Source organism: Scyliorhinus torazame, chromosome 5 (assembly GCF_047496885.1).
Source record: "Scyliorhinus torazame isolate Kashiwa2021f chromosome 5, sScyTor2.1, whole genome shotgun sequence".
NCBI lineage: Eukaryota > Metazoa > Chordata > Chondrichthyes > Carcharhiniformes > Scyliorhinidae > Scyliorhinus > Scyliorhinus torazame.
The window spans coordinates 182664742-182689320 of NC_092711.1; positions in this window are offsets into that span (position 1 = coordinate 182664742).

Below are 24579 nucleotides of genomic sequence, written 5' to 3' on the forward strand. Positions count from 1 at the left end.
CTAGTGCCGTTCAGTCAAACGTGGAAGCAGAATTTGGAGCATTTAAAGCACTGTTCGATCGACCTCAGGAGCCTGGCTTAGTGCGAACCCTGTTTCGAAGTGAATTTGCGAAAGCCTAAGTCATATTCTTAGGCCTTAGATTTCGACACGGTCACATGGCCCCAAGGAATGTGAAAACTAAAGCTACTGGGGAGTTCCCAGTCCCATCAACGAGAATAGAAGTTCTGGGGTTCCTGGGCATGCGTGTGTTTTTTTTTTTACCGGCTATTCGTGCCACTTGTGTGCAGTGTGGTTGTTCCAGTGACTGGGACTTCTGAACAAACATAGGTAACTCCTTTTGTAGTCAGAACCTTATGAGGCCTTTGACCATCTGAGGACTGTGTTAATTCGGACACCAGTTTTGGCTACATTTAGTTATGGCAAACAATTTATTGTGGAACTTGATGCGAGTGATGTGGCCGTTGGTGCTGAATTGTTACAAGAAGATGGCTACAGGATATAAACAACAGTTTTTTTTTTCAGTAAACGACATCCTAGTGCAAAGTGATACTCGACAATCGTGAAGGAGGCATCGAGTTTGGTATCGGCATTGCAACATTTGTTACACAGGCCATAATCCATTGAGATTTTTGAGAAATTTGAAATCGAAATGCAAGTCTCTTTAGATAGAGTGTATTACTTCCACAATTTGACTTTAAATTATACATATAACAGGAAGATAAAACATGACTGCAGATGCTTTGCCATGGCTTTGTGAACTAAGAAAGATAGAACTTTCAATGTTAGAGAAGAAAAACTGGAATGGACAAGAATAATTGTTGAAGGTTGCATGCCTAAATATGATGGAGTACTCGTAGTGTTCAACGTTGAAATAGCTTTGGGAATATGAAGCAATATTTTTATTTTGCTGGTTCAATTTTCTTATGGATGAGGTGTGCTGAATGTAGGAAATTTATATATATGTACAAGCAAATATATATATGTAATGTATATAGTATTATGTGCCTGTTGCCTGTAGTATTATGTCACTTCTTCACAGTTTACAAATTGAAAATAAAATGTTCCGTTCTCGTCTGGTTTCCTAATATAAATTTGGTCTGGTGCGGAAACCGTAATAAGGCACGAATCAAAGAAAGTCAATTCAACCAGGTTTTCCTGAGTAAAGATACTGGAAATTTATTGACTACTGAAATGTAATGTGAAGTGGCAAAACACAGTTATCTACCATCATACAGATTAGACGTAGGAACTAAGTCTAATAGTAAGTAAGTATATATTTTTTAAAGGCACAGAACAATCCTTCAGTTGCAATATGTGCAGGTTAGGTGGATTGGTCATGCTAAATTGTCCCTCAGTGTCCAAAGGTTAAGTGAGGTTATGGAGTTACTGGGATAGGCGATGGAGTGAGCCTCGGCGTGGTACTCTTTCAGGGGGTGGTATAAATTCGATGGACTGAATGACCTCCTCTTGCACCGTAGGCATACTATGAGGAGTAGACAATAATGCGTTAGGGCCGCAACGATTGTTTACATCTATTTGTCTTCTGCTGACCACTGGTTAATTTTGCAGTTCAGGTATCCTGAAATTCTGTACTTTGGAAGACCTTTCAGTTCTTCCACAACTTGGATCCTTCTGCTGGTTTGTCGACTTTCGCAGAAAGAGGGTTTTAGACACTCCTGCAGAATCTGGCCACATTATTGTGTTGTCTAAAATGTTGCCAATACTCAGCTACCTTTCACACATAACAAGCACACACACAGATAAAGAGACAGACTCACAAATACGCGCAAACCAACGGACAAACAGAACAGCACAAGCTGGTAACCAGCATCCTTTTGAATCCAGTTTTATGTGTTCCAAGTGGACACAATGTCCCGTTGTCCTTCCAGAGAAGGTAGTCACTCTTGCCAATGGTCTTACTAGTACCTTCTTAGAACGCATAGGGAGCAGCTTCAATTTGGAGAAAGCCTTGCAGCCATTCCTGCCGGTGGTTAGTTCTAACTTCTGAGGTATCTTTGTTCCTTGTTTCAATTTTTGGAATACATGGCTCATGTCCTTCTTGAATGTCCAATATTTCCTTGTTTCATTCCACGGTTTTTCACAATCGACATAATAATAGGAAGCGGAACGAATTCGAGTGAATCCTGAAAAACAAGAGGCCCTCTGCGGAGCACCCAGCAGAGTAGTCACGTGTGGATCACAGGTCAGAAAGAGTTCCAGATGATTTGTAGTCACAAGAACTTGTTGCGTTCTCATTATTTTTTTGTCTTTAGCAGATTATGTACAGCAGGAGCCAGGGCCCAGTCTGTGCAGAAGATTCACACTTCTGAGGTGGAGAAAGAATTTCCATTGGTTGCATGTCATCTCATCTGTTCAACAGCGCACGCTAAGCATTTTTGGCCGTTGGCCACACAGTTGGAGTTGTGATGTCATAGTTTGGAAAGCATATCAGAGATATTCTGGAGTAGGTGAAGGATGCAGTGACCTTTGAGTCCAAACCTAACGAGAAAACTATGTTAGCACCGGGGAGATGCTTTGCGTCAGCTCACTGGCAAACCTCGGGTGTCATCACCAAGGCAGCAGCTTATTCTGCTGCAGCGGGAGATGCATGAACATCTGGCCGGGATGCAAGACGCTACTCACTCCAATGTGTAAGCTATGCAGGCATACGAAGGATGTTAGTTATAGCAGAACTCTGTCAACTGAGCGACAAACAAAATTCAACATGAGTGGTGGCGTTTCCAGAGAGGGTCTCACGGAAGTATACAAAGAGCAGGACAGCACAGGAACAGGCCCTTTGGAGTCTCAGCCGGCGCCGATAATGATGCCTGTGAAACCGTAATACCTAAAGCACAATGTTCGAACCTACATGAGGCATATGGTATGAACGCAGATCTAGTCCGGTCTTCAGTGCCCTCGTGACGGATAGGAATGCACGAGTTCAGACTCGGCAGAAGCAAGAAGGCAGCGAAGTCCAACAGAACTGTTTACGTGACGGATTTGTTCAGTGAAGCTACGGCCCAATATATATTAAAGCATTTGGTAAGGGCCCAAAAACTTCGGCAACTTGGAAGGAAGTCCTCGTAGGAGATGGATGGAAGGCGAAATATTGGAGTTTCAGGCCAAATCCATGTTGGAATTTCCATTTTTTAAAAGCTAACTATTTTAATAATCAAGTTCACTGGGTAATTCAACCCATTCTTTAACTCCGCTCTGAATTTATCCATTGTCCCAGCATAAATGAATGGGTTGATGCACGAACTTAAATATTGAAGCATATATGCACATTCTTCCAGTTTAAAAGTTGATCCACTGAAACTAGAACCTGAGAAATAATTAACTTTTGCAATTCTTATGTAGAAAATCATTACAAAAAATAGCAAATATGATAGCATGAAACTGCCCGAGATGGCAAAGAGTAAAACCATCGATCTTTTCCGCTTATCCATCTCTGGGTCACTCTGATTCTCTGCATTGCTCTGGTTTCGGAGTCTCCTGCGGGCCCTATTGGCTGCTACAATGTGTCTGATGGTCAGAGCATTGAGGAGTAAAATCAGAACGAAAGGCAGACAGGGCATTAAAATAGAGCGAATTAAATCATATGCAACCCACGCTGGTGACGCATAATACGTTGATCTGAGTACACAAAACCAGGGCACATTGTTAACTATGTACATGGGTTCATATACAAAATACATGAAGGTATTTTTTACACAGGTTAGGGCACACACAATTCCTATCACTCGCACCGCCACTTTCTCCGTGCAATATTTTATTTTCATCCTTTGGCAGCAAATGGCTGCAAATCGATCAAAGGTGAAAGCGACCGTTAACCAGACAGAGCTGTCTACGGCTGCATAAATTAGGACAATACGGAGACTGCACATTGGTGTGATGAACAGGAAACTCGATGGGAAATAGAGGACAGCAATCCGGTTTAATATCACAGCCACGAACATGACCATGAGATCCGTCACCGCCATGGACAAAAGGTAACTGATCATATATTTAGATAGACCGCATCTTCTTCGAGACATGATTACAATCACTGCCAAGTTAGCTGCAATACACAGGGGAAAAATAAGATTAGTCATTTGATTGTGTGCCTGAGAGATTGCAAGACCAGGACATTTACTGGTTAGACTCCCAACAAAACTATTCATGTAATGAAGTTCTACTGAAATTTCTACATCCGAAATTTGATACTGTCTGGCAAAGTATGGCTTGCAGTAAAACTAATTACTGTGTGATTTAAATAATCGGTTCATTTAAAAAAAATATGAACGGCATAGGAACCTAAATTGATATGATAACAAACAATGGAGAAATACATAGCCATCGGAACACATTGATTGCAGCACAGTGGCATCGAATGCATCAGGATATAACACAGCAAAATAGGAATAAAGAAAACATGGATAAGTGAAAATGACCGAACTGCCAAAATGTTATGGAAACTAACAAGGAATAGGATTATGTCTCACTGACGATCAACATTCGATTAATTCCTTCAAAATTATTCACATTTGGAAAAAGAAGCAGTCAACTTGCTCAAAACAATACTCAAGCAGAAAAGAGGGAACACAATGTCAACGTTTCTCTGACTTTGCGTGGGAAATGATGGGCAGGGCACATTGCTAAATACATTTTTTTCACTTCAGAATTACACATAGTTTCAAATCAAAACACGGAAAGTTGCAGAGGATACGGTCTCGTTTAGATTAAAAAGACATGCTCGCAATGTGTGCTGCGCTGCACCGTCTGGCTGAATGATAAATGCTGTACTTCGCTGCTGATCTTAAATCGTTTTTTTTTACATTGACCATGAAAACAATGTCAGCAATTATGCGTCTTCAGCCAATGAGGGCGTAATATTGAAGCTGGAATAATGTCAAGATATTGCTATTTCGACGAGAAGAAGAAACTCCAAGACTCAACGACAATTAATGTACAACTGAAAGGCAAGAGCAGGACATAAACATCGCATGTCAGAGAGGGAGAAACAAATACACTGCTCTGTGCAATTGCGATAGTTTCAATAATTAATCAAAACATTATTTTTAGGCTGCTTATATATTATCAATAAATGCATGCCAAATAATGTATTCATTTTGTTCAATCGGGAATTGCTCAATGATTAAATCTCTCCCAAATCATGTCAGCTCTGTCAGTTATTCCCGTGATTATCAAAATCTGACACTATATATGAATGAAAGGCACATCTTTTTCCAATGATATAATTCAACCACAGGAACAATGGCAATGATAAAATAAATCTACATTGACATCGTGACTACAGTGTTATAATTCCGTCCAAGTAAGAACATGGTTAAAAAAAACAGAATTGCCCTTACTCTATGGTACCAGAATGCCAATGTATCCAGATTGTTATTGTCCGGACACATCGGAGCTACATTTACAGCATAATAACATTGTGATCATTCATCCATATCTGTGTTGTCATCTACACTACAGGAAGTTTTTTTTATACTGTGAAAGAAGTAGCAAACTGCACGCATAAAATAGTGGAACACAGCAGAAGTACACTGGCAGCGAAAGATGGCCGTGATAAATCGGAAGAATAATGTAATTAAACCGATTAAATGGTTCTCGGCTTAATCAAATAATAATACATAAGTTATGGGGGCAATTCTTTTCATTAAAATCTTTGCAGGTAAGAAGGAAAATGTGTCCCTGTTAGCAGAGAGATGTGGTATCATTAATATCGAGCAACAATGTCAATATAATACATTCTACCGTTAAAAGAGAGAATCAATTCAGCTGCACTGGAAAATAAAATTGACACGCAAACAAACATAAACTGTGTCACTTAAAATGAAGAAGTTTCAAGCGTTCAGTAAAAAAATGCATTTAATTACACAGAAGAAAGGCGAACAGTTTATTGCAGACACGCTACTTATTAAAATGGCAGGAATAATGCACATGGGCAATAATTCATAATGCTGTTAACTAACTTCAATACTTTACCTGGAATCCCAATGGTCGCAAGGACTGGATAGACAATGGAAACCAACGGATTTCTCGGTGAGACATGCATTTCTGTCGGAAGCTTTAAGCGTGTTTTCAATGTCAGAGAAGGATTGTAACTTATGTATCTGATCTTAGGCTCATGGGTGATAATTAGATAGGTTGGGCTATTTTTATATTAATTAGGTTTTGTGTGAAGAAACAGATTAGCGCAGCTACTGTGCGCTTGCTTATATTTTGAGCGAATGGAATATATTTTATAATTGTATCTAACAGAGCTGCAAAGCGAAATGAACAATCTTATATAATAATTCGAATTACATTTCTTCATGAAATACAGAGGGCTGGAGTCCGTGCGAAAGCACGGATGATCGCTGCTGACCACTGATCGCGACTGTATTGTTACCGCTGTCTGCGTGAGCATTTCCACCCAGAGATGCTGGAGGTTCAACCGAGGGGTAAAAAAGCATGAAACTCGCCGAGTGCCGAGTTACCGGCAACATAGATGCCGTTAATGCCAAAAGAAGCTCCAAGCACACAGCTTGAGGTCAAAAATGTAAACACTTGTTCAATCACCTTGCATACTTTTAAACACAAAAATAATTTTCCGACTTCGAAGTCGGTTTCAGCATATCTAGACATTTCGAAACATATTTACATACGTTCAGACATTAAATAATCCAAAAGGTAACATACCCAAAGATCTAAAATGCGCAGGGGCAATGGTTTTCAGACAGGGGATGAATATCTCGGCAGTTAATATGCCCAGAAAGCATTGAACTGCCATGCAATATTGACTGCTCACGCGTTTGATTAACTTTAAATGTTTTTATAGGAAATAATATAAGCTGCATAATGATAACACCCGTTCATTGTCGCGAAAGTTATGAACAGAGGAACATGGGCGAGTCGGCCATTCAGCCGTTCGAGGCTGCTCGGCCATTCTTGGAGGATATGATCAAAGCCATTTTTTCACATTATCCACATATCGCCTGTTGTCCTCAGCATTTCGCAAACTACAGACCTCTGTCTTGAACAATCACAATGGCTGACCTTCCACAACGTACTACCCTCGTGAATTCAAAACGTTGACCACCATCTGAGTGAGGAAATCACCCCTCCTCTCAGGACATAGTAGTGTGTGCCTCATGTTGATACTGTAGCTCTTTATTCTGGAACACACAGCTAGGGGAAACATTTTTTTGTCTGTGCCTACTCCAGCCCCTTAAGAATATTGAAAGTTCCAGTGAGACCACCTCTCGTCCCTTTAAACCCAAGATAATGCAGACATATCCTGCTCAAACCCTCGTCATAGGAAGTCCTGCTATCCCTATTCCAGGAATCAGCTGGAGAAATTCAAATGTTTACACTGTCTGGAACGTCTACACGTTCCTAGCTAAGGCGACCAAAGTCGTAACCAACGTGTAATTGGGGTGGGTGACGTTGACTTAGTTCTATTCAACGTCTTAATCAACAAAACTGAAGATTCTGTGATCGTTGGTGACCAATTTCTCAGGCCCCTAGAAATAACGAAGAACTGCAAGAATCAAGAATCCGTTGTCCTCTGTCTAAAGACCATCATCTGTTTTTTCAAAGGGCATTACGCCGTCTTCTTGACAGGAGTGACGACTTTCGCGATGCTTGCACGCCTTATATTACCAGTTGTGATACCTCAGATAATAATGCAGTCTGTGTCAATATGCAGTCACCCCAATACAAAATCCCAGCCTTTGCTGCTATGTGACAGCTAACATCCACACCACACGGGAGACAGATGATGTATCTTTCCAAGAAGAGGGAGGCAAGCGGTGGCATTGTCACTGGACTAATAACCCATAAACCCAGGTCATGCCTTGGTACCCTTTGTTCGAATCCCATCACGACAGGTGGGGGAGTTTGAATTCAATTTTAAAAACTTGGAATTGCATGTCTAATAAACATTGTCGAGTGTCGTAAAAACCCATCTGGTTGACTAATAAAACAGTCTATCTGGCATATTACTGCAGACTCAGAGCGAAGTAGCTGGCCCTCAAAATACCTCTGGAATATACTAAAATGCGACTCACTTCTCGTGCAACTAGAGGTCGGGATTAAATTCTGGCATCTGGCAACGGCAGCCAACACCCACATCCAATGAATTAAAAAATATATCTGTAATCTCCGGTTCGTTCCTAACCACGACCCTCGCATTGAACTTGATCCAAATGTCATCGTCAAGATAGCCTGCAGTACCATAATTGAGGTGACCATTAAACAATACCTTGACTGGATGAGCCCACAAATACTCTGCAACAGCAATTCAGAGGCTGGGAATTATTTCTATCTATCTCACTTGCATACTCCTGAAACCTTTTCACCAGTTTTAGCATGAGTGTGATTTTTCAAGATGGAATGGGATTTTCAAGATGGCGCCGGAGCGTGGCGACTATCTCTCAGCTCTCTCCCGCTGATCCTGTTCCTATCTCTTATAATCTTAATAACCGTTTTAAAACTTAATTCTATATGAACTTACATTATGTATTTATCGTATGTACTGTGCTTTTTCATGTCTGGAATGATAGCTGCCTAATCGACATGGAGTGGGGTTGGCGCAAAATCGGCGAGGAGGACCTTCGGAACAGTAAGTATAAATAACTTACCTCGGAGATTCGCGGCCTAGTCGGCAGAGAGCGGAGTCAGCAGGAGCTCTGGGAGGAAGAGTTACGGTAGCGCAGTGGGTTAGCCCTGTTGCCTCACGGCGCCGAGGTCCCAGGATCGACCCCAGCTCTGGGTCACTGTCTGTGTGGAGTTTGCATATTCTCCCCGTGTTTGCGTGGGTTTCGCCCACACAACTTAATATGTGCAGGCTAGGTGGATCGGCCACGCTAAATTTCCCCTTAATTGGAAAAAATTAATTGGGTACTCAAAATTTAAAAAACAAAAATAACTGACCTGCTGGTATGGAGGTCATGGAGAGAAAAAACTCAAAAGTGCCGTCACAGTAAAGCTGTAAACCAATTGGTTGGTTGGGAATCTGTTCTAAATTTGAAAAAACAGAGTAATTAACAAAGTCGAGGACTAACTAGAAGACTAGTTTATTTAACATTTAATATTTATCAGAGAAATCTAGCACAACACATAATACTGATGTACATCAATACATAGTAGATAGGAGCAGGAGGAGGCCATTTGGCCCTTTGAGCCTGCTCCGCCATTTATCACGATCATGGCTGATCATCCAACTCAACAGCCTAATTCTGCTTTCTCCCCATGGCCTTTGATCTCATTCGCCCCAGGCGCTGTATCTAGCGGCCTCTTGTAATCCCCTTTAAGTCACAAATTCATATAACTCTTCAACTCCGGGTTTTGAAACAAACTGCCAACACCCCTTTAACAAATACATTTCTGCAAGGCTTGAGCCAACTGCAATTACTATCGATACAGAATCCTACGAAATGCTACGAATCCTACTGTCGATACGAAATCCTACCAACTGTCCTGGCTTGAGACATTTCACACATCTTTAACCTGGGTTACCCTATCTCTGGATCTGTAAAGACTTAATTATCTGCAAATGCTCGCATTCTAAGCATTGTCTTGCAACTTTTAATTTGTCTGTATATATGTTTCTGGAACATACCTCTTCATCCACCTGAAGAAGGAGCAGTGCTCCGAAAGCTAGTGTTTGGAACAAATCTGTTGGACTTTAACCTGGTGTTGTAAGACTTCTTACTGTATCGATACAGAACTCCAGTGTGGAAAGGGAATACGAATCCATTTTGGTGATGGTGTTTCTCCTTTAAAAAACACTTACCTTCACAGGAGCAGGCCAGTCGATTTCAGCGGGAGCGGTGCGCAAGTGATTTCTGGGAGGTAAGTTTCTCCTTTAAAAACACTTACCTTCACAGGAGCAGGCCTTGGGATTTCGGCGGGAGCGGTGCGCAAGTGATTTCTGGGAGGTAAGTTTCTCCTTTAAAAACACTTACCTTCAAAGGAGCAGGCCAGTCAATTTCAGCGGGAGCGGTGCGCAAGTGATTTCTGGGAGGTTAGTTTCTCCTTTAAAAAAAACGCTTCTTTTCTGTTTTATTTTTTTCGACCCGCAGGCTTCTGGGAAGACAACCCCCCCCCCCCCCCCCACCCCATACCCCCCTCCCCGCCCCCCCCTCCCCCCGCCCCCCGCGCCCAACCAATAAATTCTGGTGGAGAGGAAACCCGAGACACTACACGTGTAGTGTCTCCCACCCGCCCTCCTCCTCTAACCTAATAATACGATCCATTGGTGTGAGGTAAGTGCCATATTATATTATCATTAGCATTATTATATTATATTATTAGCATTGCGCAGGTCAAGGAGACACAGCCGGAGTGAGAGAGATACAGACAGTGAGAATTTGCTAGTTTGGTGCAGTAAGGTAACCAGGAAAGGTAAGTGGTTAATCTAATTGTGCTGTTTTTCAGTTAAAAGTACAGGGTCGTGTCTGATTGGCTGAAGCTGCCCCCACCATAAACTTAAACTAAACTAATTAATTAATTAGTGATGGCTGGTCAGGTGATGTGCTTGAGCTGCTTGATGTGGGAGCTGGCAGATCCCATTGCGAGCTGCAGCGACCACATCTGCAGTAAGTGTTGGCTGCTCGAAGAGCTCCGGCTCAGAGTTGATGAGCTGGAGTCTGAGCTTCAAACACTGAGGCACATCGGGGAGGGGGAGACTTACCTGGACACTGTGTTTCAGGAGGCAGTCACACCTGTCAGAGTAAGTAGTTTAAATCCTGCCAGTGGCCAGGGACAGCAGGGTGTGACTGCAAGTCAGGCAGATAAAGGGAACCAGCAGTCAGGAACTCAGGAGCCTCAGCCCTTGACTCTGTCCAACAGGTATGAGGCACTTGCTCCCTGTGTGGATGGCGAACAGGGTTGCAGGAAGGATGAGTCAGCTGACCAAGGCACCATGGTTCAGCAGGCCATCCAAGGGGAGGGAGTAAATAGGCAAGTTGTAGTTGTAGGGGATTCTATTATCAGGGGGATAGATAGTATCCTTTGTGAGCAGGATAAAGAGTCCCGCATGGTATGTTGCCTGCCCGGTGCTAGGGTGCGGGACATCTCTGACCGGCTTGAAAGGATACTGGAGAGGGAGGGGGAGGATCCAGTTGTTGTGGTCCATGTCAGTACCAACAACATAGGCAAGTCTAGGAAAGAGGACCTGTTTAGAGATTATAAAGAGCTAGGATTCAAATTTAAAAACAGGTCCTCAAGGGTCATAATCTCCGGATTACTGCCCGAGCCACGTGCAAATTGGCATAGGGAGGCAAGAATAAGGGAAGTTAACACGTGGCTGAAAGAGTGGTGTGGGAATGAGGGGCTCCTTTTCATGGGACACTGGCATCAGTTTTGGGACAGGGGGACCTATACCGTTGGGATGGTCTCCACCTGAACCGAGCTGGGACCAGTGTTCTGGTGAAAAGAGTAAATAGGGTGGTCAATAGGACTTTAAACTAAAGATTGGGGGGGGGGGGGGGAGGGAAAGTCAGGGAACCAAGAGGTGAAGTAATCAGTGGGAAGCGTAGCTGCTTAGGAAAACCAAAAAACACGAAAAGACAGAACTCAGGAGAGGTTACAATAGTCCCCACCCCACTAAATATGACACAGAGTATGAAATGGCTCAGTAAACCAAGGTCCACCACACTAAGAAAACAAAAAGGGACGGTCAATAGAGAATTAAAGGTGCTATATTTAAATGCGCGCAGTGTACGGAACAAGGTAGATGAGCTTGTGGCCCAGATTGTGACTGGCAGGTATGATGTGGTAGGCATCACAGAGACATGGTTGCAGGGGGTTCAGGACTGGCATTTAAACATCCAGGGATTCACAACCTATCGAAAAGACAGAGAGGTGGGCAGAGGGGGCGGGGTTGCCTTGTTAATTAGGAATGAAATTAAATCAATTGCACTAAACGACATGGGGTCGGATGATGTGGAGTCTGTGTGGGTAGAGTTGAGGAACCACAAAGGCAAAAAAAACAGAATGGGAGTTATGTACAGGCCTCCTAACAGTGGTCAGGACCAGGGGCACAAGATGCACCACGAAATAGAAAGTGCATGTCAGAAAGGCAAGGTCACAGTGATCATGTGGGACTTTAATATGCAGGTGGACTGGGTAAATAATACTGCCAGTGGACCCAAGGAAAGGGAATTCATTGAATGTTTACAGGAGGGCTTTTTGGAACAGCTTGTGATGGAGCCCACGAGGGAACAGGGCATTCTGGACTTAGTGTTATGTAATGAGCCAGACTTGATTAAAGATCTTAAAGTAAGGGAACACTTAGGAGGCAGTGATCATAATATGGTCGAATTCAATCTCCAATTTAAAAGAAAGAAGGTAGAATCAGATGTAAAGGTGTTACAGTTAAATAAAGGTAACTACAGGGGCATGAGGGAGGAACTGACCAAAATCGACTGGGAGGAGAGCCTAGTGGGAAAGACAGTAGAACAGCAATGGCAGGAGTTTCTGGGAGTAATTGAGGACACAGTACAGAGGTTCATCCCAAAGAAAAGAAAGGTTATCAGAGGGGGGATTAGGCAGCCATGGCTGACAAAGGAAGTTAGGGAATGCATCAAAGCAAAAGAGAAAGCCTATAATGTGGCAAAGAGTAGTGGGGAGTCAGAAGATTGGGAAGGCTACAAAAACAAACAGAGGATAAAAAAGAGAGAGATAAGGAAAGAGAGGATCAAATTTGAAGGTAGGCTAGCCAGTAACATTAGGAATGATAGTAAAGGTTTCTTTAAATACAATAAAAACAAACGGGAGGCAAAAGTTGACATTGGGCCGCTCCAAAATGACACTGGTAATTTTCTGATGGGAGACAAGGAAATAGCCGAGGAACTGAATAAGTACTTTGCGTCAGTCTTCACAGTAGAAGACATGAGTAATATCCCAACAATTCCGGAGAGTCAGGGGACAGAGTTGAATATGGTAGCCATCACAAAGGAGAAAGTGCTAGAGAAACTAAGAGGTCTAAAAATTGATAAATCTCCGGGCCCAGATGGGCTACACCCTAGAGTTCTAAAGGAGATAGCTGAAGAAATAGTGGAGGCGTTGGTTATGATCTTTCAAAAGTCACTGGAGTCAGGGAAAGTGCCAGAGGATTGGAAAATCGCTGTTGTAACCCCCCTGTTCAAGAAGGGAACAAGGAAAAAGATGGAACATTATAGGCCAATTAGCCTAACCTCGGTTGTTGGCAAGATTCTAGAATTCATTGTTAAGGATGAGATTTCTAAATTCTTGGAAGTGCAGGGTCGGATTAGGACATGTCAGCATGGATTTAGTAAGGGGAGGTCGTGCCTGACAAACCTGTTAGAGTTCTTTGAAGAGATAGCAAATAGGTTAGACCAAGGAGAGCCAATGGATGTTATCTATCTTGACTTCCAAAAGGCCTTTGATAAGGTGCCTCACGGGAGACTGCTGAGTAAAATAAGGGCCCATGGTATTCGAGGCAAGGTACTAACATGGATTGACGATTGGCTGTCAGGCAGAAGGCAGAGAGTTGGGATAAAAGGTTCTTTTTCGGAATGGCAATCGGTGACGAGTGGTGTCCCGCAGGGTTCAGTGTTGGGGGCCACAGCTGTTCTCTTTATATATTAACGATCTAGATGACGGGACTGAGGGCATTCTGGCTAAGTTTGCCGATGATACAAAGATAGGTGGAGGGGCAGGTAGTATGGAGGAGGTGGGGAGGCTGCAGAAAGATTTAGACAGTTTTGGTGAGTGGTCCAAGAAATGGCTGATGAAATTCAACGTGGGCAAGTGCGAGGTCTTGCACTTTGGAAAAAAGAATAGAGGCGTGGACTATTTTCTAAACGGTGACAAAATTCATAATGCTGAAGTGCAAAGGGACTTGGGAGTCCTAGTCCAGGATTCTCTAAAGGTAAACTTGCAGGTTGAGTCCGTAATTAAGAAAGCAAATGCAATGTTGTCATTCATCTCAAGAGGCTTGGAATATAAAAGCAGGGATGTACTTCTGAAGCTTTATAAAGCATTAGTTAGGCCCCATTTAGAATACTGTGAGCAATGTTGGGCCCCACACCTCAGGAAGGACATACTGGCACTGGAGCGGGTCCAGCGGAGATTCACACGGATGATCCCAGGAATGGTAGGCCTAACATACGATGAACGTCTGAGGATCCTGGAATTATATTCATTGGAGTTTAGGAGGTTGAGGGGAGATCTAATAGAAACTTACAAGATAATGAATGGCTTAGATAGGGTGGATGTAGGGAAGTTGTTTCCATTAACAGGGGAACTAGGACCCGGGGGCACAGCTTTAGAATAAAAGGGAGTCACTTTAGAACAGAGATGAGGAGAACTTTCTTCAGCCAGAGAGTGGTGGGTCTGTGGAATTCATTGCCACAGAGGGCGGTGGAGGCCAGGACGTTGAGTGTCTTTAAGACAGAAGTTGATAAATTCATGATTTCTCGAGGCATTAAGGGCAATGGAGAGAGAGCGGGTAAATGGAGTTGAAATCAGCCATGATTGAATGGTGGAGTGGACTCGATGGGCCGAATGGCCTTACTTCCACACCTATGTTTTATGGTCTTATGGTCTTATGGCATTGACATCCCGGGTTGTTACATTTGTCCTCGGTGCTAACGCGACCAGTGAACTCCAGCTACTCTTAATCGACTCAGTTAAATTATTATCCAACATTTATTTTATTTCTGCTCCTATTTGAGCGAGTTACTTTGGGTCAACTTTATATCGATGCTGTTGTTTCGGACTAGAGTCACTTATGTCTCATCAGTTTTAGTTCATGGAGTGCATCCCGATGTGCGCCAAAAATTTCCTCTGCCTTTGCAGTATTCTTTGAGATCTTTTCGTTGTTCTTCTTCTAATTATGCAAACTCAGTATCCAGCTGTTCTAGGATTACCCCAGTTGTGAGTCGTACTACAGAGGGTCACTCTGAATTGTCGACCTCTTACTCAACATCCCTTTTAGTATATATGCTCTCTTTACTACTTGTACCAGCGGACGCATTGGTCCCTTCCTCTCTACTTCACGAGGACGATATATTTGGACATGTTTATGTGGCATAATTCTTCCTGCTCCTACGGTCTGGACAATCTATTATGTAAGTCACTTTACTCACGCTCCTAACGACCTTATTGGAGCTGCTGAATTTCACTTTCAGAGTTCCACGCTGTAAGGGCAACAACATTAGTCACTCATCTCCAGGTTGGAATGTTCTGCTGGTTTTTCTGGCAGCCCTTAAGTTCCCAGATGTGGAAGGCACGGACGCTGCAGAAACCAGTGGCCTCTTCGTGCCTTTATTGTTTCCGGCACCCAGGCAGATGCCATGTTTTCCACACGGACTTGTTTTCTTTTCATCGCGACTTGCTCGGCCATTTCAGATAACAGGTTAGACTTCTCCATGAGTCCAGAGCAACAGTTGAACCAATCACAATACATAAAATGCAACATTCCACGAAGCTGCATTTAGGAATGAGTTTTATCTTTTTTTCTCATGGAGTTTCCCTCTGTTTTATTTTTCTCTCTCGTTTACATTCAGGTGGATATAGTGAACTCAATTTAAGTTATTCTGCCTCAGTTGTGGGATGTGATATGATGTCCCTGTTGCAATAAATATCTCTGGTTGATTTTGCCATTAGCATAACCAGTATAACACCAATGGGCAATGTCGGCCATAAAATTAAAGAGAATCGGGGTCAAGTAAACACATCAAAACTGAGATTGTTATTACAAACTCGGTCGTTAAAGTTTACCAACTACGTCGCTCAGATCAGAAAATACACAAATCATCTATTTGAGTGTTCTTGTAGATTCCTGGGTTTGATTGCCCTTTTCCTGTTCATATGAGTCTGCATCTTCAGCAGAGTAAGGGTTTGGGGTGAGTGAAACACTTAAATCTGCAAGTTGGTATCCGTTAAATGTATTGCAGGTGAAAGCAGCGACGAACAATATTGCTAGTAGAGTTCGTGGACGTTAATTTCAAATGTGACCATTAAACGAGAAACCTGCCCAGCTAGGTGTGATGCAACACAATAATTGTTTAATAACTTGCATTAATTTCACAGAATGAGAAAAATATAATTACATCACTTACAGTGGGGGAACACTGCACACATATTTTGCGTTTGGTCCCGATTGCAACGAATTCTCTAACCTGGACGCACTCAATGACGTGCTGAACGGGAAATCTTGGAAATGTGGTGGTGATTTGCTTCCACAGCACGGATAGATGTTTATCCAAATATTCCCACAGATTCCCAACGTTCAAATGTCAAATTGATGAGGAAGGATTTTACTAGCTGCCGTTCTATTCAAAGGCCAACAGCAAAGTAAAATAACATTACAATTATATGTGAATCTCCATGACAGTGGAGATTCGATTTCATTTTTCAAAAGCATGTTGATCCTGTTTCCCGCACCTTCGAAAATAGTCGTTTGCATAAGTGTAGAGTGTTGCTGAAAAAGGACACTCGGTGTTGAAACTTTTTATCTTCCATTCACCAGGACAATACACACTAATGGTAATTTAAAGGGAAATAACATTTTGTATTTGAGAAGAATATAGAAAAGATTAGTTGGAAAGTAAACTGATCGGTAGAGCTCTTGCTATTGAGAATACATCAGTTAATTGATGTCTGACGGTTAACTTCCAATCTTCATTTCATTACTAATGAAGGCTTATTGATGACGCTTATTGGTCAGGAATATTTTCGGGAGAAAATGCAGAGAATGGTTGTTAAATACTGTGTCTCCTTTAGAGAGGCACACTTCTGACAAGTTGACCATGAGTGAAAGTCGAAAAGTTCGATATTGTGAATTCTTGTTTGAACGTTGAACAGTTTGGGCAAAGCTCAATTAAAAACAAAAGTTTATTGAGTTGCTTGAAGTTTATCAAAAGAAGACCGAACGAAGTATAACCAGTATTTAGCATCTCTTATTTCGCTCTGATGTTTTGCTATCAATGGTGGTGAATCGTGAGATTTTAACCGGTGTTGTGTGCGCATCACAACCGGAAAGTCTCACACACGAGCAGAGGTGCAGATTTTACTGGAGTTTGGGATATAGATATTTTGGTATGAAGATCCCACAAAGGCAGCATGGCGGCGCAGTGGTAAGCATTGCTGCTCGTGGCGCCGAATTCACTGGTTCGATCCCGGCTGTGGGTTATTGTCCGTGTGGACTCTGCACATTCTACCCGTGTTTGCGTTTATCTTTCTCCCCTACAAAACCAAAGATGAACAGGTAGGTGGATTGGCCACTCAAAATTGCTCCTTCATTGGAACAAATGAATTGGGTACTCAAAATTTATTTTAAGAAATGAATGGTCTTTAACGTTACATATTGTTGGTATCAGGATGGGAATAAATATATCTTTTGTTGTGCATGGACAATGACGAGGGTGATGTTTGCAGTAAATTTGATGTTCTTCTTTTGCTAGCGTTGTTGACGATGTGGAAGCAATTCTGTGTGTTGTGACGTTTGATGAAACTGTGGACGTGATATTAATTATATTTGATGCAGCCGAAATTAATGTTATTTTCTGTTCGTTTCTAAAGATGCGCCACAGAAAGCAGCCTATCTGACTGCATCATAGCCTGGCATGGCAACTGCCCGGGCGAAGACCGTACGAAGCTACAGAGTTGTGAATACAGTCCAGTCCATCATGCGAACCCGTCTCCCATCTATTGACTCATCTACTTATCCTCTGCTTTGGGAGAATTTGCAGCACAATCAGAGACCATAACTACCCAGGGTACTCACTCTTCCAACTTTTTCATCGGGCTGGAGATACAACAGTCTGAGAAAACGCTGTAACAGATTCAAAAACAGCTTCTTCCCTCTGTTACTAGATTCCTGAATGACCCCCGTATGGACTTATTTGATCTCTTCAAACATCTCGTCAACTGAGTAGTACTGCAATCCTACATTCTTCACCTGATGACTGTTTCTATGTACTTACATTGTGTATTCATGTATTCCCTTTGTTTTTTTAAATGTATGGAATGATCTGTCTGGACTACGCAGAACAATACTTTTCAATGTACCTCAGTACACACGACAAGAAAACAAATCCAGCCCAGTTCTGTGTAATTAGTTCTCCAATTTTCCCTAATCCTGTATCTATGGGAAAAGGGATATGAGTTGAAAGCGATGCCTGGTAAGTGCAGGAAATGCGTGAAGAAGCACGAGTTACCAGTTCTAAGCGTTTTAGGATGCCAACCATACGAAGGAACTATATTGATGTCCCTGCAGAATGTCGTTAAACTTTTGTATCCATTAAAATATCTATGTTGGACACTTTGGCTCCCCCGTGAATATTTGGCTTCTCCAGGGCCTTCGTGATGATGGGAATGTAATATACCCGAGTCAGCATGGGAACGATGAATAAAAATTAATTGAGAACTGGCGGTGTTCGTTTTACAGTTCCGAATCCACACAAAGGGTAATTCTTTGAAATTATGCAACTATTTTTCTATGAGGTTAGACCATGTGTGACAGAAACCAGAACTGCAATGAGGTAATGATACTTGCAGTTCACGCTGTATTTTACCGTTTTCATCATATAACTATTTTCACAATCATACTCGATGCATAAATCACACCATTCTTTAACGCTTCCCTGGATTTACTCTGGGTACCTGCATAAATAAATGAGTTGACGCAAGAACTCAACATAGAACATAGAACATAGAACAATACAGCGCAGTACAGGCCCTTCGGCCCACGATGTTGCACCGAAACAAAAGCCATCTAACCTACACTATACCATTATCATCCATATGTTTATCTAATAAACTTTTAAATGCCCTCAATGTTGGCGAGTTCACTACTGTAGCAGGTAGGGCATTCCACGGCCTCACTACTCTTTGCGTAAAGACAGCTGTAGCATACGCCCAGTTTCCTCCAGAATAACATTTGATTGATTAAAATTCGAACCATTAAAATAACTAATGCTAGCAATTCTCCCAAGAAGAAAAGTTATAAGAGGTAAGAAATATAACAGGATGAAACTGCTCGATATGCAGAATAGTAAAACGATGGACTTTTTCCTCTTCTCCATCTCTGGGTCACTTTTGTTCCCTCCATTGCTGAGGGCTCGCAGTCTCCTGTGCGCTCGACTGGCCACTACAATGTGCCTGACCGTCAGAACATTGAGCATCAAAATAAGGACAAATGGAAGAGGGTTTAAAACAGCATTTATGCTGTCATATGCGATCCATCTTGAGGATGATATTCTGATATTAATTTGCAGTACCGGGGTATATTGTTAATGAAAATGGAAGGCTCACAAGCAAAATACAAGGGAGTTTTTTTTAGCACCGTGTACAGCACATACAATAATTATAACAATAACTGCTGTTCTCTTGGTACAATATTTGGCTTTCAGCTTCGGGCAACAAATGACGACAAATCGATCAATGGTGAAAACAACTGTTATCCAGACAGATGAATCTCTGATGCCATACATTAACACAAGACTGCGAGCAAAGGCAGGAGTAATGGACAGGAAACTGAATGGAAACTATTTGCCCACAATCCTATTCAATATCACTGCCATGATCATGATCAGGAAATCCATCACTGCCATTCACATCAAGTAGTAAGTGATACATCCAGAGAGACCACATCTTCCACGGGACAGGATCACAATCACTGCCAAATTTGCGGTGACAGAGAAATAATATAGCCAGTGAGTATGCAATGAAGATAACTGGCTATAGAATAGAGGATCCTGGAAAACTCACAGGTCGAGAATCTGTTGTAAGTACAGAACACAGTTAGCATTATATGGTTTTGACCTTCCTTTACCACAAGAGAAATACGAATGCTGAAATGCAGCTAATCATCATTAATCTACTCGCAAAGGACGCCCAGGACCCTCTGCACAGCAGCACGCTTTAATATTTTGTCATTTATATAATAATCCCTTTAGTTGTTCTTTCTACCAACATTGTATTCCATCTGCCAGACAGTGGACCATTCAGGCAAACTATCCAAATCCCTCCACAGACTACTAGGATCTTCTGCAGTTGTTGCTTTACCATTCATCTTGGTGTCGTCTGTAAACTTGGACACATTGCATTTGGCCCCCAACTCCGAATCATCATTGTAAATTGTGAACAAATGTCAGCCCAACACTGATCCCTGAGGGACACCACTAGCTACTGATTGCCAACCAGAGAAACACCATTATCCCCTCGTTTGCTTTCTATTAATTAACCGATCCTCTATCCATGCTACTACTTTACCTTTAACGTCATGCATCTTTACCTGATGCAGCAACCTCTTGTGTGGCACCTTGTCAAAAGCCTTCTGGAAATCCAGATAGACCACATCCATTCGCACCCCGTTGTGAACCGCACTGATAATGTCCTCAAAAAATTCCACTAAATTAGTTAAGCACGACCTGACCTTTGTGAACCCATGCTGCGTCTTTCCAATGGGCAATTTCTATCCAGGTGCCTTGCTATTTCTTCCTTGATAATAGATTCCAGCATCTGCCCTACTACCGAAGTAAAGCTAACTGGCCTATAATTACCTGCTTGCTGCCTACCTCCTTTTTTAAACAGTGGTGTCACGTTTGCTAATTTCCAATCCGCCGAGACCACCCCATAATCGAGTGAATTTAGGTAAATGATCGCTCGTGCATTTGAAATTTCGCTACCCATCTCTTTTCGCACCCTGGGATGCTTTCCATCAGGGCCAGGAGATTCCCCGCACCCCCCACCCCCCCGCCCCAGATTCCAACCCCTCTGACCCAGAGAGCTGCGACTTCCCGCAGGCCCCAAGCACTCCCTCCACTTCCTCCCCCCCCCCTCCCCCACAGTCGCCCCACACTCCTAATAATCAACTTCTACAGCCTAACAATCACTAATACTGCTCTTGTAAATTTACTTGCAGGTCTAGAAATCCTCCGTCCTCTGAAGGAACACCGCTATCTGGAAAGGACCCTGCAGACCCCAACACACGGACCTGGCCATCGCCTAATACGCAACGTCGATCCCAGAGACGTCATCCACTTACCGGACTTCGAACCATCCACACCAGAGTGTGGTCTGGGCAGCCACCAACCTGTGAAGCCAAACCACAGCCGACAGCGTCCCGGGACACTCGACCGCGCAGACCCACCTACCGACGCAGGAACCGCAAGCAATTCAACAAATTCTCCATCCACACACCGACCAGAGTGAATAACCTCATTGGACACAACAATCCCTGAACAGTGTATACTTTCACCATCTCCCAGGCTCAAAAAGAAGCAGTCACTCCAGGAAGCGTGGAAAACGTGCAGTCCTGTAGGTGACAGTGTAACAACGAAGCCCAAAGCCCCTCTGCCTAGCTTACTCCTAGCTAATGTCCAATCTCGAGAAAACATGCTAGACGAACATAAAGCCAGACTCACTTTTCAAAGAGAACTAAAGGAACTGCTGTGTGCTCTGTTTCCACGGAGACATGGCTCACTCCTGCTTCACCGGACTATGCCCGACAACCAGAGTGTCTCAAAATCCACCAAATGGACCGTACGGCGTCCTCAGACAAGGCGAGGGGAGGTGGGGCCTGCCTCCTATTCAACACTTCCTGGTGCCTAGATGTAGCAGCACTGGCGAGTTTCTGCTCCTCGGACCTAGAATACCTGACGCTAAAATACCGTCCCTCCTACATTCCGCGGGAGTTCAACTCCGTTGTCCTGACGGCAGTTTACATTCCACTCCATGCGAACGTGAATATTGCACTAGACGAAATATTCACCACCACAAATAGCCTTGAAACCAAACATCCCGAGGCCGTATTCATTGTAGCTGGGGACTTCAATCAGGCGAAGATCAAGAGCATACTACAAAGTTAACATCAACACGTCACCTGTTTCACCAAAGGCCAAAACAACCTGGACCACTGCTACACAGATATTAAACATGCCTACCGCGCTATCGCCCGCCCACACTTTGGCAAATCTGGCCACAAGGCTGTGCTCCTGCTTCTGGCTTATAAGCAAAAACTGAAGCTGGAGAATCCGTCAAAGAAAGTCGTACATTGTTGGTCTGAGGAATCGGATGATCTCCTACGGGGCTGCTTAGAGTCAGTGGACTGGTCAGTATTTAAATGGTCTGCGACCAGCCTGAACGAGTACGCCACGACAGAAACTGACTTCATTAGTAAGTCTGTAGAAGACTGTATGCCAAAGAAGCAAATCCGCATGTTTCCCGACCGGAAACCCTGGGTGAACAGGGATATCCACTGCTTGCTGAAGTCTCGGTCTGAGGCGTACAAGTCAGGCGACTCTGACCTATACAAGAAAGCCAGATATGAATTAAAGAAATCCATCAAAGATGCCAAAAGTAAGTACCAGACCAAGCTCGAGTCCCAGGCTAGCCACACGGACTCCCGCCGCCTATGGCAGGATCTGCAATACATAACGGGCGACAAGATGAAGGTATGTAAAATCGCCGGCTCCACTACACCCCTCCCTGATGAGAAAACGCATTATGTGCACGCTTGGATGAACTTGCATTTGAGATCACCATTGCAGACGTCAGAGCACCCTTCTCAAGGTCAACCCACGGACAGCCTCTGGCCCAGATGGGGTACCCAGACGAGCACTCAGGTCTTGTGCGGATCATCTGGCGGGGGCATTCGCAGACATCTTCAACCCCTCTTTACAACAATCTGAGGTCCCTATCTGCTTCAGGAAAACCATCAGTTTCCCTGCACCCAACAAAAGCCAAGCAGCGTGCCTTAATGAGTATCGTCTAGTGGCTCTGACATCCATCATCATGACGTGCTTTGAAAGGTTACTCATGGCACGAATCACCTCCAGCCTGCCCAGGTGCCGACCGTCCGGTTCGCACAGGTCCCACCTCCCCCATAACCGGCAACAATGCCCCAGGAATTTGAATCCCTCCCTCTCGCACCATCTCGCGAGCCACGCATTCATCCTATCGATCCTGACATTCCTAGTCTGACTAGCTCGTGGCATTGGTAGCAATCCTGAAATTACTACCTTTGAAGTACTACTTTTTAGTTTAACTCCTGACAACCTGAATTCAGTTTGTTGGTCCTGAGCCCGTTGTTTACCTATATCGCTGGTTCCTATGTGCACCACGACAGATGGCTATTTACGCTTCCCCCCCGCCCCCAGAATGTCCGTCAGCCGCTCCGAGACATCCTTGACCCTTGCACTAGGGAGGCAACATACCATCCTGGAGTCTCCATTGCATCCGCAGAACCGCCTGTCTATTCCCCTTACTCTTGAGTCCCCTGTCACTATAGACCTGCATTCGTCTTCCTGTCCTCCTACGCAGCAGAGCTAGCCACGGTGCCATTAACCTGGCTGTGGCTGCTGCCTTTCCTGGTGAGCCACCTGCCTCAACGGTATCCAAAGCGGTCTATTTGTTTTGCAGGGAGCGATGAACGCAGGGGACACCTGCACTGCCATCCTGGGAATTAGACAACACACAATGTCATATGGTACATATAACTTCCAGTGCAGAAGGAGTCCATTCGGCCAATCGTCTCTGCACCGACCCACTTAAGCTCTCACTTCCAATCTATCCCCGTATTCCAATAACCCCATTTAACCTTTTTGGTCACTGAGGGCAATTTATCATGGCCAATCTACCTAACCTGCACGTTTTTGGATTGTGCAATGAAACCAGAACACCCGGAGGAAACCCACGCAGACACGGAGTGAACGTGCAGACTCCGCACAGACAGTGGCATAGTGGGGAATCGAACCTGGGACCCTGGCGCTGTGAAGCCTCAGTGCTATCCACTTGTGCTACCGTGCTGCCCAAATCGATCTGTATATTGCAGAAATGCAGCTGATGACATTCAGTTGAGATAAATGCAGAATGCTTCGCATGGAGAGAATTCAAGACAAGAACATTTGTAAAATTGGCTCGAAAAGGAAATAAATGCTAATTGACGCGACAGTACTTCACAGAAGAAAGAAACGTTATCAACATATATAGGTCCAGTTGCAAATCCGTTCACACAGTTCTCACTCCAGAGGTGGAATGTCTTGGCTTCATCCGTTACTTAGACCCCTATCGCATGTTACACAATCTAGAGTGCTATGTTTTGGCTAAGCTGTCGTACGGATGACCCAAGATATAATATTCAGCACAAATTCACACACAGTTAATACGAAATATATCCTACAGTCGCTGTCTCAACAGCAGAACAGAGATGCAGCCAGTGCCTGGTTAAACAGCCAGGGTGTCAGTGCTAGTGACAGAAACAAAATACAAGTAGACATTGATATCAATGTCATACATCACCCATATTAATAATGTCAACGTTAAAAATTTGAAAAGTGAAATGGTGGCGATAAGCAGAGGAAATTACCCAACTAATGTGATGAACTGTTCAGGAAAATTTCAAGGAAGAATGCCACATTGTTAAAGCCGGGACAATATAAAGTAAAGTATAATCTACTAGAAACTATGTTTGAGGCGAGAAATAACAGAGCTAAAGTGCAGCAAATCCACCTGTAATTACAGCTAATCATGTCAGAAAATGAACTAAGCTTTATTGATAAAGGAAACGTTAAAATTGAACATTTTCCTTTAAATGGAAAAAGTGATATTGTAAAA